The 16,666-nt window shown below is 39.7% G+C and overlaps 1 long non-coding RNA gene across 1 annotated transcript in view; it reads left to right on the forward strand.

Annotated features, from left to right (window-relative positions):
- The first annotated feature begins 309 nt into the window (after positions 1-309).
- LOC122174670 (uncharacterized) overlaps positions 310-16,666 on the forward strand; it is a 539,243-nt gene continuing 522,886 nt past the window's right edge. Inside the window, exon 1 of the long non-coding RNA XR_010601346.1 lies at positions 310-404. This is a non-coding gene — a long non-coding RNA (uncharacterized LOC122174670). The remainder of the gene's footprint in view (positions 405-16,666) is intronic.

Raw genomic sequence — 16,666 nt, forward strand, 5'->3', positions numbered from 1 at the left:
TTTTCTATCTTTCCCTGCTCTTCTCTACTCTTCAGTTGTTGTTTCTTGTATTTGTTTAACCATTAAAATGGTTTGCTACCTTAGCCGCCTCTCACCAGTGGAAAGTGAGGCTATCAATGCCAGCCTTCCATGAGGACAGAAAAGACTGAACTAGAGGTGGAAAGGATATTTACACTAAAAACAACAAACCAGTAGCTTAGCAGTTTCCCTATTCTCCTCAATGGGAAGCTGCAATGCTGAATTATTGCCACCAAGTGGTGCTCTGTGAGGCTATAAATTAGCAGCAAGCTGACCCTCATTCACATGACTCAAAGATGGTGTCTACTAATAAAGTACTAACAGCTCCTCTTGAATCCAACAGAAACTCACAACAGATAAAAACCAAACAAAAAATCTCCTATAAGGTAAGAGTGCTGGGGTTTCTTTCATAGCTTAAGAGGGAGGAAGCAATTGGTTTCTCCTTGTATGTCATTGCCTTATAGGTTAAAAACAGCTTTCAGTGAAAGTTTTTAATGAAATTGGGATTCTGTTCTCTGTTACCTCTTTCATAGCTCTTTTAGTTTCTCTTTCTCTTATTCTCAGTGGTGGGAAGCTTTATCACAGCTCTCTCGCTGAGGATTGTATTCTACACTTGCATGGGTGTGGACTCTGTAATCAGTATGGGCTTTCCCATCTATCATATATATTTTCCTAAATGGGGGAATGTCAAAACACAAGATAACATAGTGTCAGTTGTGCAGCAGCACAGGGGCAATGAACAAACACCACACAATTTGCATGTCATGAGTGATGTAAGCATGTAAGAGATATCATTAACAGCAGTATGAAATTAGAGGATTTACACCGGTAAAGATGCTAGGTGTTATCCCAATGTCATGTTTTCTACAAAATACTTTCTTTCATTTTAATACAGGAAAATCTTGTTAAATTATATTTCTTTACAAAGTTTGCCTCTAAACAAGTTTATTCAATTTACAAGTGTTGGTTTCAAAGTATTCTACATTTTGTCCCGTATATTTTGGTTGGACATACAGAAAGTTCTGGTTTTTCCCTTTCATATGCATTCTTCTTTGTCAGCTTAGTTATTGTGAAGCAGTCTGCAGATTGGCTTGTTTTCTGTGTTCAGTGTGCATCTAAAATCATGTTGTAGTTGTATATAAGTGTCCCATATATAACATTAATGTATTGTGTTTTACATGAGCTACTTTTGAAGACCACTCAGTGCTTTCTGCCCAATTACTTAGTAGAGCTTGCCATGCTGAACATATTACTCCTGTGTTCTGTGACTGGCCTGGCTTGTTTCTGTGTGCACTTCATGGTGTTGCCTTTGAGCTATTGATCTAGAGCCAGATGATTCCTGTCCGCCTTTGAAAATTGTTTTTCTTTCTATACACTTTTAAAACAGCGGGGCCACTCTACCAAAACCCAGATTTAAACTCTAGAAGCAGGGTATTCTCAGTTAAAGGTCCACATTTCTGACCAACAGAAGTTGTTATCCTTCTGCCTCATCATATGCAAAGCCCATCAATTTGCTTAGGCTTTTGTCTGAGATGAGTGCCAGAATAAGGCAAATCTTACTATTTTCAGAGTGAAGTTTTCATTTGAGTTGACATATGTTAAATAATAATGTTTTAAAAATGTTAGTCATTGTCTCCCCTATAGATCTTGGGTGAAATGTTGGTCCCATTGAAGTTCATTGCAATTTTGCCATTGACTTTAGCGGGGTCAAGATTTCACACTTTATCTCCCCATTATATGTCTCCAAAACTCTTCTGGTTACTTTCACATGTTACATTAATGACATTTCTTGTGTTTCACTGCTGTACTTACTTGCTTATCTCCTTGACAGCTGCCTTGCTGAAGCACCCAGGACATATGTCACTGCACTCCAGTGTGGTAATGATGTCAAACCTATGCTCTCCCAGCTTACTGTACAGCTATCCTGTCATAATTAGCTTTAAGCATCTAAGATATACTGTAGATTAAATACCAGATTCCACTTTGTCTAAACTCTCTAATTTTTCAGTTCTCCCATTTATTTTACTTTATTAGTTCTGATTTTTTTCCAAATAGTAACCAAAATATAAATTCTTCCTGAAATAGGGTTGAGGTTACCTAGTGCAAAACACAGCAAAAAAAAAAAAATACTTGATTGGACATTTTTCCTTTTTAGTGTTTGGTGTAGATTGTGCTCTCATCACAAAGTTCTCATTTCACCACATCCCAGCAACTTATATTCTTCCACTTCTTCTCTTGAATATACCAGTACAAAATACAACATTCAAACAGTAGGGCACAAAATTACTGGGTTTAGCAAACAATCAGCCAGAGAGACATAAGGCTGTGTATTTACTTTAAACCTATTTCCATTATTTCTGCACTTCCTTCCAACAGTAATAAAATGTGTTCACTAGGCTTTTTGTATGCAATAGGAATTTTAATTTACACTGGAGGAAGAACTAGTTCATAACTCAGTAGAACTGACTGGGTTCATAAGTTATTTAGTTCTGCTTCTTGTGATAAAATCTGGATGCAGAACTATTTATTATATTTTTCTCTCTGCCCTCTGAGCCCTGTAAGTTCACTCAGAGCTAAACAATTAAAGTGGCAAATTGATTTGTTTACAATGCAAATCCTTGCTAAATTGGAAAAGATATGCAAAAGGCATAAGCAATTACATGTTTCATAGTATAGGTAAGACTGAAATGAAATGGGCTTAGCTGCTCATAATGCAGGGATGCTGTACAGTTACTAACTCAGAACTACATGATAGTTTTCAGTGGCTGTAAAGAATCCAAATCTCTGTACTATGATTCAATACTGTCCTCAGAACACTTTGTTCATATGCCCACAGAAAGCACATCTGCCTCATCTTCTTATATTTCCTCTTAATAGTCAACCCTGAATGAGGAGAAGAACTTTTTTATATATGTTTAATTTTACAGGTTCAAAAGTGGCCTGTGTCTGAGATGTTATCAGAACGTGTGTTTGAAGTTTGCGGGGAGTGTGTTGGTTTAACTCAGTGGTTCTCAAACTTTTGTATTGGTGACCCCATTCACATATCAAGCCTCTGAGTGCGACCCCCCCTTACACAGTAAAAACACTTTTAAAATATATTTAATACCATTATAAATGCTGGAGACAAAGCAGGGTTTGAGGTGGAGGCTAACAGCTCGTTGACCCCCCATGTAATAATCTCGTGACCCCCTGACGGGTCCTGACCCCCAGTTTGAGAACCCCTGGTTTAACTGGAGGAACCCAAATGTGAGGACAAGGGAAATTTTTCAAACATTACCCCAGCAAAAGTCAGTAAAGCTCTTATTGTGAAAACATACATGAAGAATTTCATTTTCCTCTAAAGGTTTATTGTGCCAAATCAAAGACTAAATTCAGTTGTTAAAGTGTGAAACATCACTACATTGTGTCCCCTTTATGCTAGGTCTGGCTCTTAGGGAATTCTCCAGTCTAGGGGGACCTCATGGTGGAGAACCATGCAATGGCTCTATATCATCCCACTACAGGAGGCTTATTGAAGGTGTTCCCTGAAGCATGGGGAAGTGGCTGAAGGGCTACTGTATACAGTCTATTCCTGGATGGTGCAACAGGCCCATAGGTAGGTGCAAGTTGGAGCAGCTCTCAGGTTCTTCTTACTTGCATCAGGTATAGAAGCAGCTCTTGGCTTGTCCATTATAGGGAAAGCATTGAAGTGGCAGAAAGCTCAGCTCCGGCACAGGCATGAATTGGGTCAAAGGACTTAACTTTTTAGTTTATATTTGCAATCTTAAATGTGGAGTCACTGCTGATGCCTCCATAATAAGTACATTTTTCTTCCCAAAGCACACTTAAACTGATACACAAACTCATAAAGGGATAGTTTCACTCCCCTCTCAAATGCAGCTACTTCTGAGGTGAAATATGGCTGTGGAACACCACACACAATATAACATTAGTCTCTTTTATACAAGAGGAAGAAAAGGAGTATCTAAAACTTATTAAAACTATAATAATTGCAGTAAGCAGAATATATTTACGTGTTGGGGTGTGGTCAGAAACTGAGAATTACATCTCTGTTCTTAAAAAGTAACAATTTTTAATTACCCCAACATCTCATACAATGGACAGCACTGTCATGCTCCCTTGCACCATGTTAAGGAATTATTTATTATTACTATATTATAGCACCCAATGTGTGCTAGGCATCTCACAGAAGACCTCTGTTTTAACTAGATTGTATTAGTTTAGTATAGTATCAGAAGGAAGGGTCTTACCTACTTACCTTTTCCTATAATATCTATGCAGTTGTTGGAGGTTTTGCAACCACTTATTGATCCAGTCCTATTTTAGTCTACAAAATTTGACAGACTTTAAATGTACCCATAGGATTTATAATTCAAGTAACCATAAAAAAAGACAAAATCACTTTCATGATGTTGGGGCTCCGAGGCTGGGAGCGGAGCTGTGCAGAGGCTGAGGAGTGGGGGTAGAGCCAGCCCCGGGGCCAGGAGCCGGGGACATGGCTGCTGAGGGACTGGAGCAGAGCTGGGGGTGGGGAGGGGCTGGGTGGCGCTCCCTCCATGCCCCCCCTGGGGGCTGACCTGAGTCCACTGTGCCCCGCCCCCCCAGACATTCATCCATGCCCACCCGGGGGGTGCCCCACACTTTGAGAACTTCTGATCTAAACCTATGACTGTATTATGTATTAGGTTGAGCTGATGGAGAGCTTTCAAAATCAGCTCACATCAGTAGATAAGAAAATTTCAGTTTTATCTATGAACTATTCAAAGGATATGTGCCATTGTTTTTTCAGTGATTGAGGGTAAACATTAAGAAATAATGCATAGTCACTGAGTCACCTGACTGTTTGAAGGTTTAATTTGAAAGTGGCTTCAAATGCAGGATGGGTTCCAATAATTAATCTTGAATGAAATATCTATGAGAGATAGACTCCATTTTCACAAAGCTCTTTCTAGCTATTTGTATGGCCCCCATTGCATTAGAATGAGAAATTTGAATTTATCTTCACAACAAGACTGTGAGGTAGGAAAGTATTGATATTAATTATTGCTGCACCAAGCAGCTGCCACAGAGGTGTTAAATAGCAAGGAGGGGCCAGGACAATAACAAAATAATCTGTGCTGCAGAGGGCCTGGGCAAACACAGATGGACCACGGTCTACAGGAGCTTGTGCTTTTCTTACAGATCTTGACTGACTAGAGTAACTGGACATGCCTGTCACTATTCTGTACCAGGACTGCCACTGCCTTTGTGAAGGGACAGTGAAGTGAAATGATGGCCCAACTAGCGGGTCTGTACTTCTGTTCTGTAGTTCTATGTATGTAGGGAACCAAACTCTGAATAAAATTTCTTCATTTTGTGTCCATGTGCTGCTGGAAAGATTCTTTCCATGCAAAAGTTTGGCTTGACTTTTTTCTCCAGGGAAAATACACCTTGCTTACTTGTGTTCAGTCTAGGGTGTCATACTTGAGGTTTGTTTCCTTGTTTCCATTGCTTACTGAGTGTTTCACCCTAGAAGGAGCTGGAGATCAATGGCTTGATGTTTCTCATCTGTGTGATAACTACATTCAGACTTGCATTAGCTTAGATGCCAAATGTAGAGGGGGAAGAATACATTAAGTGTCTGAACACAGATAGAAGTGGAGAGCCAGATTTTTTGCTGATGTTAAACAGCGTAGCTGCTCCAATACAGCCATACTGATTCACACCAGCTGAAGATCGGGGGGGAGGGGGGGGGCAGGGGGAAATGGAATTCAGTAGTAAAATCAGATACCACTGCTCTTTGTTTTTCACTCTTTTTCCATTTCCAGGAATTAAGCAAATTTGCTTCAGTTTTATTTTTCTACCTAGAGGAAGTAGCTAGGGAAGGTGGCGTGTGGGCTCGGTTTTTGTTACTGTGAGCCTGATTCTGATCTCACTCTTATTTACATCTGTGAAACACCCAAATTGATTTCAGTGGGCATTTTGTCCCTCTTGCATCTCTGAAAAGTCAGGTCACCACTAATTTAGTTGCCTAAATAGGGATTGACATAGCAAATGTGGGCACTTAGGTCTGAACGTTTTGGCCATAGGTTCTTATGTGGGAAATGCAAGGGGAAGTTGTGGCTTAATTTTGTTATATAAAAGAGTAATGCTTTTAAAACAGGGCTGACTTTAAGCTGGTACAAAGGGGAAAATAGTAATTGAAATCAATAGGAGTTGTACCTCTTTTCACCACAATGATTTTAGCTTCCATACCTTTATATAGCTGAATTGATGTTTTTTTTTTTACTTTAGTTGAGCATGTTAAGTACTTTTCATACGACAAGTGTACAAATATAATAGGCCTTGTTTCATCAGCTCCATGCACCTTGTATAATCATATACAATATACATATAATTATAAGCACGGTTGCTTTTCATACTCTGCACACACTCTGCCTGGGTGTAAATGCCAAACAAGGTGCAGAGCATTGGAGAGTCAGGCCCAATAGATCAAAACCTTGATAATTATTTAATCAACTTGTGCATTTCAATCTGTCAAGTTGTGGTTGCAGTTGAAAGGCTATACATGTTTGTCAGCTCTTCAGAACTGGTCTTTGAGATTCAAAGGACACAGCCTGGTGAGCTGTGATGCTTTTGAAAAAGCAACAAAAATATGCAAGTAAGCTCTTTTTTTGCTGGATTTAGACTCAAGGGAAAATTTGAATTGAGAACATAAAAATCTATGTTCTTAGTTGGTATGCAAAAAACCTCAAAATGAAGTTATTAGTATGGAGAACTTAAAGCGTTTGCTTCTGTATCACTATTGCCTCTATTCATTTCTTAAAATATTTTTTTTTGGAAATCTAATGAATTGTCAGACATAATGGATTATATAACAGTGCATCCTGAGGGACTGTAAAACTTTTGATTGCCATCATTTTCTGTGAAAGCATGAATTGGTTTAAAACATTTGTCTCTGTCTGTGTTAGAGTGACAAATTTTCAATAGGTGGTTCTAGATCTCCTATGCAAATAATGTTACCTGAGTATATGCCTGAAATTTCCTTTTGGAATCATCTTCAAAGTAAGAAGGGATCAAAGTATCAGGGGTATACATCAAAACCGTCAAATGCCATTTAAATAACTTTATTTTTTGCCAAGAGTTCAAAGTAAGATTACAAACATTATCTTCATGACTTCATTACACAGGCAAGTCAAAATTTTAAATTGGTGTTCATATGTGCCCATCATGATGAATATAGTTGGCTTTCAGAATGGAAAAAATGCATTACTTTTTTATGTAAAAAAAGAATAAAAGATCAAAATGCTGAAAATATTAAAGGAACTACAGAATCTACAACCGATAATAAGTTTACCTCTTAACTTAAAGCTGGGGATCATTACTGAATCTGTTGATCAGAAGGGTAGTTTTTGCAGTTGAAATGAGAGATGCCTTTCATGTGTATGTGTTTTTTTCTTTCTTTCTTTCTGTTTTTAGTCTGAAGTTCTGAGGCGAAAGTGACTTACAGATAAATGTGGGCCTGATTCTCCTTTGTTACATCATTTTCCCACCACGGTTAATTGATTGTACTGTGGACCTTCTAAACCTAAGACATCTTACATCACCTTTCTAAAAAGTAAAATGTATGTGTGTGAAAAGAGTTAGATTCTAAAACATACAGGTCATTTCACACAATATTTCCCTGAGTTTATTAAGATACTTTAAGACAGTGAAATATATTTCTTGGTTGAATTCTTAAGTGAATTAGATTCATTGCTATTCTGTGAGGACTATAAGTTCTGAACTAATTTACAATAAAACTGGTAACCAGTCACAGTAGTGAAGGTGTCAGTTAAGTGTGACTTATAAATTATTATGGGCTTTTAAAATGGAATTTTTAACAAAAATACTATTTAAAGCAGTTAATGAAATAGAAAAGCATATACAGTAATAGGAATACATATTTATCATTTTTAAGTTTTATTATATGTCTGTATTTGGTTAATTGTTTTTAAAGTTCTAGCCAATATCCTGCTATTAAATCTTTCTTCTGACTTTCAGAATAAAAATCTCTGATAAATATCTTTTAAGAGAAACTAAGTGACATACAATCTATAAAATGAAAATTATTTTCCATATTCAATGGAAAAAATGATTTTCTGTAATGTTTTGCATTTAGTGATGATGATCTGCAAGTGCTTTACAAACACACAGAGTCTTGCAGCACCCTTTTGAAATAGAGAACTATTATGGGCAAATTGAGGCCTGGAAAGGCTACGGCTAGGATTTTCAAAGGAGCCTTGGGGAGTTAGGCGCCCTACTCCCATTGAATTTCAATTCCCAGCCTAACAGACTTGTTTAAGGTTGCACAGCAAGTTCATTGCAGAGATTTCAAGAGACCTGGTTTCTAGTCTCCTTCTCTAACCACTAGAACACCCACGCTTTGTGATGTGAGAGAGCCTATTAAAATAGCATCCACTTTCATTCACTTCACTGTAAGCATTTCAGCACAATATGTTATTACTTAAGAACATTGGCTACTTCAGAGTATATGAAGGCCAGAGCTCTTGCATCTACTTTGAGTTAGAACCTGAATCATTTTTTCCTTAAAAAGTACATTATTTTTTTTAGAACAGTTTACTCTTCCTGTTACTTTGCAAAACTTTTACCATCAGGCTAAAATTTTTCATGCTGATGTCTGCCTCGGGCTGATTTTTTTTTTTTTTTTTTTTTTGGAAAATTTCAGCTGTTTCTGAGAATAAGATTAGGCAAAAATGTTTGTTGTGCTCATGTTAAATTCTGGTGACCTTTTCTTTAAAGAGCTCTAGCACCCTTGTGCTTTGGGGCAGGAACTCAAACTTTGGCAGTGGTGGGTGGCTTTCATCTTTTGCTGGCCACATAAAAATCTGCCCAAATTTGGCTAAGTTATGAACCTTTGAAATATAGCAGTTCGCCCATGCTCAATAGAGGCTTTTTAGATTTTAACAACTAAATTCCTTGAAGATTCTATCTGCGCTGGGCATGCTCCTGCATGGGGCTCAGCAGGACTTTACTTGAAGTCACACCTATGGGTTGCTGCAGGCTGTGTCAGTTCCAGGTCTGGGTACAGGCAGGCATCTGAATTAAGAGCAGGTAAATTGTCTTGCCTGTGCTCAAAATGACCTCCCTGTTAGACTCAGGCTGATGAAGAAGAAAGCTGACTGATATAAATACAGGAGGGCAAGAGTTGGTCCAGGGGTGGGATAGATTTGGACAAGGAGCCTCACCCACTTGTAGAACTGGCCCTGGCTGCTGTCACTTGGGGGTAGCCTCTGAATGAACTTATGTAGAGCCCATCATCCCTTATTACTCTAGAGCCCAAAATTGGTGCTGAGCAACATTATCTCCCATTGACTCCAATAACTTCCAGGATCAGCTCCTAAATGAGTACATTACATTGATGTACTTTTAAGACTCTGTTTCTCCAGTTCCAAGATGCAAGGTATTGCAGGCAAATTAGGTACTTGTCAATCTAACCTATGCTTTTGCAGTCCCACTGACAAGCAAAGTATTATGTCATTAACAACATATGTCATAAGGACTATCAGTGCTTATAAGCACTTGAGCTGTGAAAGGCATGGTTTCTGTGCTTGGCAGACAGGTTGCAGATTTGGCGCCTGGTTTATAATGCAAAACCTGTCATAAGATGGATGTGTATTAAGGTATTAGGTGTCTCTAAAATCAGTTCGTAGATTTTTACAGAACACATTTGTGATCATGGCCATGTCTGTACCATAAAAGACTTGTTTTTATAATGTAGAATATCTTCATCTTTCTGAAGTGAATTGCAATAGGTACTGACTGTGTACCAAAGATGAGTCAGAAACACAGTATGCTGGAGTAGGTGTTTATGAAAATCTTTGTTTGTTTGTGACTACTGAGGTGTTAAAACTTCATTTGTGAGGAGTTGGGTTTCTGGTTTGATACACAGATATTTTGCAACCCGGAGTAGTGAGTTTTTATGAATATATATTACATATTTTCACTATTCCAGGTTCCAAAATATCTGCGTGTGTGTGTGTACCTAAACTTTAAATCATACATCTATCATTTCCCAACTTCTGTTTGACTTTGCAACCTAAATAGCATTTTTAATATAATTTATTTTTGTATGTAATATACTAGATTTTAAAAAAATGGTAAAAATAAATTGCATTATGTGCAACATTAACAACCTCTTCTACCTCCCTCTCTGCCCCAGTGCATCCTCAACAAGGTTTGAACCCTGAACCTTCAGCACAGGCTATCATCAGCGGGGGGAGGGATAGCTCAGTGGTTTGAGCATTGGCCTGCTAAACCCAGGGTTGTGAGTTCAATCCTTGAGGGGGCCACTTAGGGATCTGGGGCAAAAATCAGTACTTGGTCCTGCTAGTGAAGGCAGGGGGCTGGACTCGATGACCTTTCAAGGTCCCTTCCAGTTCTAGGAGATGGGATATCTCCATTAATTTATTTATTTATTTTATTTATTTATCACTTGAGGTGGAGAGCTAACTAAGCTAGCTGGCACTAAGAGAAAATTGTTATTCCATAGAGGAGGATGGATTTTGAGTCTAGGTACAAGATCTCAGGAGTGGTTGGGGGAGGGGGAGAAGGAAGAGTCCAGTCCATCCTGGCTTCCTTGATCCTTAGCCTGGGAGCTGGGGGAGCTCCAGACAAATGTAATTTCCTAGAGGGCGGAGGAAAATGGGACACTTGGCCAGTTGCTGGGTCTGGGGTGACTTATGGAGGGTGGAGCCCAGCCGGGTTCTACCACATGTGGTGCTCCTTAATGGGGTGAGGGCAATGGGGTCATGTGCCAGGTCTGGCAGGGGAAGAACCTAGCCCAGCTCTCTTTCTCCCTCTTTCCCCAACTCCTGTACAGTTGCTCCAAAGCTCCCAGATGTTCCCAATACAAAGTCTGCTGCTGCTGCTTTGGTGGCAGCATGAGCCCAGCCTTAGAATGTTTCTGTGCTCAATTATAATTGTCAACATTATCCTGAGGATCATAAGCAACAAAAGGGAAATGGGAGTTTTGAACAGACTATCAGCAAAATAGGAATGAAATCTCATAGGTGGATGAAAAGGCTCGTCCCTAGCTTGAGAGCATTCACCCAGCTGAATATCAAAGGCCTGTTACAAACAATGGAAATGTTAATGCATCTAAAAGAAAAGCTCACAAGAATACTTTATAATGGAAAAAGTTGGGGAACCTAAATATAAAGGTCACTACCAGTTCCTTAAATAAATAACAGAAACCAAAAGTTTCTACTGAAACCCTGGTGTGCTTTCCATCCCCCATTTAGCCATGGCTTCACTAAGAGCTTCTGGTTTCTATGCAGCACCGTTCTTCATCACTTCCTTTCCTCTAGAACCAGTAGCTACAAAATCCTAGTGAAATCATGGCTTTCTCAGCATCATATGGAGTTCTTCCTTTCCACTCCAAACTCAATTCATGGTTTTAGTGGAAAGGGAGTGATGAAAACCAGTGGTGAGGAAGTTTCTCTAACATAAAAATAGAAGATCATTTGGGACCTGTTCCAGTTTCCTTAAGGTCACTATCCAAACTCCCATAGCCTCATTTCCTTCAATAGGGTCAGGTCCTTAGATGCCAGTTTTAATATTTGACCTCTTATATCTTTATTTTGTTATGCACACCAGAAACATAAAACCACAAATCTGGTTCATTCTTTCCTCAGGAAAAAATCCTACAAACACAATAAACTGCTGCGACAAAAGGAAAAAAAAAACAAAAAAGCTATAAATGTCCAACAAAGACAAAATATAATAAAAAAGACTTTATTAGTATTTGTATTGTAGCACCGAGGAGCCCTAGTCATGGATCAGGCCTCTATTGTTCTAGGCCCTGTACAAACACAGAACAGAAGCGTACAAGAGACAACACATGGATACAGGCAGACGCACAGGCAAATACAAGGAATCAATAAGACCATATTTATCAGTATGATAGGCAACGGTCTGAGCACACCAACATCCTAATCATTGTCAAGTCTTCTGTAGGCATCATGGCAAAAGTGCATACATTTCCTGAAAACCTATAAGTCTCCTTAGTGGAGGGGTACTTGAAAAAATCAAATAAAAAAAGCCCAGATCTTGTCTTTGTTAGCTGTACAACCATTTGGTCACAAATTTCCCCCTGGCCAACACAAGTTAATGTGATAGCATATACTGACTTAACAATGTGTATTTTGTCTCACATGCCACTGTGAATTTTGTTCCCTGTGTTGAAGTTATTTTACCTGCTTTGGAGCATTTTTCGAAGAGCCCGACTAGTAAGTTAATTTATATAGGCTCTCTGGTCATGTGATCCATTTTTCCCTCTATATTTTTGCCTCTGGAGATTGTATTTTTCCATTCCATCATAAGTCATGCATTCATCTGGCTTCTGTGTAACAAAATGTGAGGAGAGAGCTTCACCACATTTCCGGTTGATCAACCAGCTAGTGCAGTGTGGCAATTTCAGCAGGGGTTCTTATCTAAGCCTATATATGTGGAGTATGATCCTGTTGTGTTCTTTGGATCTGGTACAGATTTCTGATTGCAGAATTGTAACACTAATCACAATAATTAACTATGCAATAGCTTCACAATATGAGTTGTTACAGATGGTCAGATTTTCATCATAGACCAATCAAGCTTATTTGTACAATCTACTTATTCTCAATAAAACAAAAAGCAATATGTATGTTCCATTTCTGTATGTTGATTGCTCATTGTAAGTGGCACTTCACATCCAGAGTATTGGAGACATGAGGGATAGTAAGAAAAAGTATTACAAATCTTTGCAATTTAAAACCTATGCAGTTTCACTGTTACCTTTACAGACATACAAATTACTAAAAATTGACTTACTGTCTGTATTAGCAAAAAAGATGAGGTGTCCTTGTGGCACCTTAGAGACTAACCAATTTATTTGGGCATAAGCTTTCGTGGGCTAGAACCCCTGAAACCTGTCTGTATTAGTTTAACTACTGAACTATAGCTCCAATTCAGCAAAATACTTAAGCATATGCCTAATTTCAAAGCACTTAAGCACATGCTTAAAGTTACCCACATGTTTAAGTGCTCTGCTGAATGGGGCCTATTGGTGTAAAAATGGGCCAAAGGGGATTGTGGTGGGGTGTCCGCCCCAAACAGGAGTAGAAAGGGTTAACCTCAGCAGGGAGCAGTGGAGGTGAATCCTCTGAATGGCCCAGAGAGGCTGTGTGAGGTGCAACCAATCAGGTAGGAGTTGCAGGGAGCAACCAATCTGGACCTGGCAGGCTCATATAAAAGGGTAGAGCAGTCAGTCACTGCCTGGAACTCAAGGAGGGAGGACTGGGTTCCTAGCATGTGGATGAAAGCTAGCACCATAGACAGAGCAGTTGCTGGCAGGGACCAAGGGAGTGAGAGGGAGCTCCTGGCTGACTGCTAGGACTGATATTTTGAGGCCCTGAGGTAAGGGCAAAGAAGGTGCTAGGGCTGTGGGGAAGTGGCTCAGGGAAATGTACTGAGCAGTTGGAGGGGATGCAGCACGTGGCTGCCATCTACGGGGTCCCTGGCCTGGGACCCGGAGTAGTGGGCAGGTTTGGGTTCTCCACCACCACATTAGCCACTGGGAAAATGGCCTGACTAGTGGATTGCAATACTAACTGCCCCCGGAAGGGGGAAACACAGATGGTGACACAGCCAGAGGGTTGAGACAAAAAGAGGACACTGAATTCCTGAGGCTGCAACGGGCTGCAGGTGGTCAACAGAGACAGAGTAACGGAGTGCAAACTGCAGACGGGAGGGAGTTGGCCTCAAGCTAATCCCCAGAGTGACTAGGAGGAGGCACTGGACTGGCAGAAAGTGACGCACCCTGTGACAGGGATAAACTGATTTAAAAAATCATTGATATAACACCTATAAAATATGTATACCTATTGTAACTCCTAACCACAACTCTGCTGTGTTCTCTTGTCTTTTCTATAGGATATCATCTGTTTCATAACAGTGATGCAAGGAAATAATTTATATTGTCAAGAGTTCTATTTCTTTAATAGAAATTTAGCAATTAAACATCCAGTTTGAATTTAGCTACAGTATTTCTCCCACCTGCAATAAAATTTAAAATAGGAAAATAAGTTTGCAAGAGATGATGCAAATCAAACCTAAAGAATCCTTAATAAAATACAAGTCATTTGACCTGACATGTATGTTTGTCAGGCATGTATATTTAATTTACTCACCAAATATGTATAAAATAGTCAAAGCATTTTTTAAAATCTCCAATCTTCTTTTCATACATGGAAGAAAGAATTCCTGCAGAGATTTGTACTAGCTCAGCCTGAAGGGAAAAATCTCCTTTATCTCACCTGGTAGAGCTGTCATGTGCATTTATGAGGGTTTCATTTTGAATCTTGGCTATAGTAGTTAATAGGGTGATCACACACCAAATATAAATGTGACCCTACATTATGGTTTGGTTTGGTTTGGGAGGTTCCATTAATGGAAAAGATTGCTCTAGCATTTAGGCACCTGCTGTGGACATCACTTTGTGTGTGTGTGTGTGTGTGTGTGTGTGTTAACAGCCAGCTAGATGATATTGGGGATAGCATTTAGACCTCTAAGGTACCTGATTTGTATGTTCAGTCAGGTAGTTATTGTTCAGGATGCTGTCACTTGAGCCCTTAATCAATTGCTAAATAAACGTTTTTCAAGTCTGATAGGTAAGTGCCATTTTTTATTCCCCTCTGATAGATTGATCCTTATGTTTGTTCAGATCCATCAGATATGGCTCCCTCTTAGGTGTTGGTATATTATAAAAATCTTCACTGAAACTGAGAAAAAATACTCTTCTAGATCAAATGCTGCCTAAAAATTAGAAAAAACGGTCCCCTTAGGTCCTACCAAGCCCAGATGCTCCCCAAACTCCCAACATTTCCCAGTGCCTGGGGCTTTGAACTCTTGTGATACTCAGTCCTGGGCTACACCAAAAACTTAAGTCAACCTAGCTATGTTGCTCAAAGGTGTGAAAAATTCCCTTCAGTCTCTGTAGCAAGTGTCTACGCTACAGTGGTGTAGCTGCAGGTATGTAGACATAGCCTCAAATTGACTTTCAGTGAGATATAGGCTCCTAAAGTGCCTAAGGCAAGATTTGAGAGGTATTTAGGTGCTTAAAGATGAAGATAGGCACTTAGGATTTTCTCAAGCACCTAGGCAGCTAATTCCTATTGATTTTAGGTATATTAGAAAATCTTGCTAAGGATCTGTCTTCATCTTTAGAAAGAACAGGAGTACTTGTGGCACCTTAGAGACTAACAAATTTATTAGAGCATAAGCTTTCATGGACTACAGCCCACTTCTTCAGATACAGACTAACACGGCTGCTACTCTGAAACTCTTCATCTTTAGGTGTCTATTAAATATATTTTAAAAATCTCACCCTAATTCATTTTTGAAGATGGGACTTAGGTGCTTTTGAAAGTTTTACCCAATATGTCCAAATTACTATTTCTCTCCTAATTGGGAAATCAGAGAATCATAGAATATCAGGGTTGGAAGGGACCTCAGGAAGTCATCTAGTTCAACCCCCTGCTCAAAGCAGGACCAATCTCCAACTAAATCATCCCAGCCAGGGCTTTGTCAAGCCTGACCTTAAAAACCTCCAAGGAAGGAGACTCCACCACCTCCCTAGGTAACCCATTCCAGTGCTTCACTACCCTCCTAGTGAATTTTCCCCCCCTAATATCCAACCTAAACCTCCCCCACTGCAACTTGAGACCATTACTCCTTGTTCTGTCATCTGGTACTACTGAGAACAGTCTAGATCCATCCTCTTTGGACTCCCCTTTCAGGTAGTTGAAAGAAGTTATCAAATTTCCCCTCATTCTTCGCTTCTGCAGACTAAACAATCCCAGTTGGACTCTCTCCAATTTTTCCACATCCTTCATGTGGTGTGAGTCCCAAAACTGGACACAGTACTCCAGATGAGGCCTCACCAATATCAAATAGAGGGGAATGATCATGTCCCTCCATCTGCTGGCAATGCCCCTACTTATACAGCCCAAAATGCCATTAGCCTTCTTGGCAACAAGGGCACAGTTATCTCCTCATAGAAGGCAATTAGGTTAGTCAGGCATGACTTGCCCTTGGTGAAGCCATGTGGACTGTTCCTGATCACTTTCCTCTCCTCTAAGTGCTTCAGAATTGATTCCTTGAGGACCTGCTCCGTGATTTTTCCAGGGACTGAGGTGAAGCTGACTGGTCTGTAGTTCCCCAGATCCTCCTCCTTCCCTTTTTTAAAGATGGGCACTACATTAGCCTTTTTCCAGTCATTCGGGACCTCCCCCGATTGCCATGGGTTTCCAAAGATAATGGCCAATGGCTGTGCAATCACATCCACCAACTCCTTTAGCACCCTCGGATGCTGCACATCCGGCCCCATGGACTTGTGCTTGTCCAGCTTTTCTAAATAGTCCTGAACCACTTCTTTCTCCATAGAGGCACTGGACAGCACTGCATGGGGAGGAGGTGACCAGCCAGTAGTCTAGAAGCTGACATTGTTCATGAAGACAGAGGCAAATGTTCTGTATTCAGTAGCTTTAATCTGAAATATCTCAGAATTTAGTAATGAATGCAATCATACATTCTGTTTTACCCCTGTTGTCTAATATATGACAACATTATG

This window comes from Chrysemys picta, chromosome 5 (assembly GCF_011386835.1).
Source record: "Chrysemys picta bellii isolate R12L10 chromosome 5, ASM1138683v2, whole genome shotgun sequence".
Taxonomy (NCBI): Eukaryota; Metazoa; Chordata; order Testudines; family Emydidae; genus Chrysemys; species Chrysemys picta.